Source organism: Triticum urartu, chromosome 5 (genome assembly GCF_003073215.2).
Source record: "Triticum urartu cultivar G1812 chromosome 5, Tu2.1, whole genome shotgun sequence".
Lineage (NCBI taxonomy): Eukaryota > Viridiplantae > Streptophyta > Magnoliopsida > Poales > Poaceae > Triticum > Triticum urartu.
Window position 1 is genome coordinate 384860605 of NC_053026.1, and position 2986 is coordinate 384863590.

Here is a 2986-nt window from a genome sequence, read left to right on the forward strand (position 1 = left end):
CCGGGCCAGTATAAATATAGGCTATCCTCCACCGTTGAGAGGGAGGGGTCCATCCAATCCATTGGGAGTCCATCTGATCCATTCACCCCCGAGCCCACACGAGGCATCTCAACCTTGTATTAGTTCATACTCATCCTCCTCGTGAGGCAATCCACCACAAAGCAAACCAGAACCTGGGTAAATCATTGTGTTCATTTCCTCTTCCGCTCGCTCAAGCATGATGGAGCTTGGCCGTGAGGTAGTGGGCAGCAAGCCATAGCCTAGCGGAGTCCTTCACGCACGCCCCAGAGTTCGAACCTTGTTTGGGGTTAGCGGAGCCCCGATTCTGATAGGAGTCCCGCATTATGCATACTTAAATCTCAAATGGCACACCCTGGTGGCTCATGGCGCCCACGTTCACCCGTTTGAAATTTTCATTGATCAAACTTATACACTCTGCTAGCATTCATAATTCATAAATTATTTCTTTTATAATTTACCTACTCGAGGACAAGCAGAAATTAAGCTTGGGGATGCTGATATGTCTCTAACGTAACTATAATTTATGAAGTATTCATGCCATGTTTACAACAATTTTATATAGTTTTGGTATGATTTGAACAGAACTAACCCGGACTGATGATGTTTCAGCAGAACTACTGTGGTGTTGTTTTTTGTGCAGAAATAAAAGTTCTTGAAATTGGATGAAACTTTTTGATGATTTTTTGGAAGAAAATAAAAAAAATACTAGAGCAAAGAACTGTCGGAGGGGGCCCCCTGCTGCCCACAAGGCACCAGGGCGCGCCACCCCCTGGCGCGCCATGGTGGGTAGTGGCCCCCTGAGGCCCATCTTCGCATGAAACCGGCGCCAAAAAATCCTATATATTTATAAACCCCCGAAAATAACCCTAGATCAGAAGTTTTGCCACCACAAGCCTCTGTAGCCATGAAAAACCAATCTGGACCCTGTACCAGCACCTTGCCGCAGGGAGAAATCATCACCGGAGGCCATCTCCATCATCCCGGCGGCCACCGTGATGAGGAGGGAGTAGTCCACCCTGGGGACTGAGGGTTTGTACTAGTAGCTATGTGTTTGATCTCTCTCTCTCTCTCTCGTGTTCTTCATTTGGCACGATCTTGATGTATCGCGAGCTTTGTTAATATAATTGGATCATATGGTGTTTCTCCCTCTCTACCTCATTGTGATGAATTGAGTTTTCCCTTTGAGATTTCGTTATTATTGGAATGAATACTTTTATGGATTTGAGAGCACTTGATGTGTGCTATGAATATTGTGGTGACAATGGGATATCATATTGATTCACCCGATATATGTTTTGGCACTCAACTCGGGATTCCCGAGGTGACATTGGGGTAATCTATGCATACGGGTTGATGCATGTTTTCGTCCTTGTTTCTCTAGTAAAATCTTGGGGCACTCTTTGAGGTTCTTTGTGTTGTATTGAGTATCATGAATCTGAAATTGTTTGATGCATATCATATAATCAACTCATGGATAATCGCGGTGACATTGGAGTATCTAGGTGACATTAGAGTTGGTTGATGTGTATCTTATTGTGTTATTTTAGTATGAACTCTTGGGTTGTTTGTGACACTTATAGGGATAGCTCGATAGATCGATCGGAAAGGATAACTTTGAGGTGGTTTCATACCCTACAAACAATTTCTTCTTATGTTCTCCGCTAGATAAGAACTTTGGAGTGATTCTTCATCGCACGTTGAGGGATGTTTATATCATCCAATTATATTAGCATTGTTGACATTGCACTAGCGAAAGTATGAACCCTAGGCCTCATTTTCAAGCATTGCAATACTATTTGTGCTCACTTTTATTACTTGCTATCTTGATGTTTTTTATTTTTCCTATTACAAAAATCAATGTATACTATCATTACTACACTTGTATCACCATCTCTTCACCGACCTAGTGCACCTATACAATTTACCATTGTATTTGGTATGTTAGGGACACAAGAGACTTTTTGTTATTTGGTTGCAGGGTTGTTTGAGAGAGACCATGTTCATCGTACGCCTCCCACGGATTGATAAATCTTACCTCATCCACTTGAGGGGAAATTGCTACTATCCTACAAAACTCGATGCTTGGAGGCCCAACACGAGTCTACAAGAATAAAGTTGCCTAATAGAAATCAAGCTCTTTTCTGGCGCCGTTGTCGGGGAGGTGAGTGCTTGAAGGTATATCTTTAGATCTTGCAATAGAATCTTTTAATTTCTTGTTTTAGCACTAGTTTGGTTTATAAAAGAAAATTTAAAAATGGAATTGAGGTGGCCTCATATTATTCATATTATCATGTCGTTCTTGAAAATGGTGGAAAGGAAAATTGTGCTCAATTGATAGAAGAAGAATTCAACAAAATGTTTGGCATGAAAACTTTGAATGGTGAGCATGATTGCAATGTTGTTAGTATGAATTCATTGAATATCCATGATGCTTATGATATACAAAGACATAAGCCTGGGGATGCTATATTTGATGAAGATGATATTTTTAGTCCCCAATGTTTTGGTGAGCAGATTTATTATGATGATTTCTTGCTTCCTATTTATGATGATTATATTGATGAAAGTGGGTTTGGAAGAGTGTCAACTCAAGGTACTAATGATCCCACTATTTTGGAGGTTGTTGAATCTTATTGAAGTAATTATGAAAGTGGATTTGGAGAGGTCGTGACTTTATTTACTGATGACTATTTTGGAAGAGGTTTCAATTGACTATGATAAAAAAGTTCCTATCTATGATGATTATGGTGATGACATGTATGCTATAAAGAATAATGATAACCATGCAACTTGTCATCGTGATTTTAATGTCCAATTTGATTATGTCGGTCAAGTACCTCAAGATAGTTATTTTGTTGAGTTTGCTTCCACTACTATTAATGAGAAGAAAATGGTTATGTGGAGAGTAGTACAAAATTTATGCATGTGGATCATGAAAAGAATGATTTATGTGATAGCTATATTG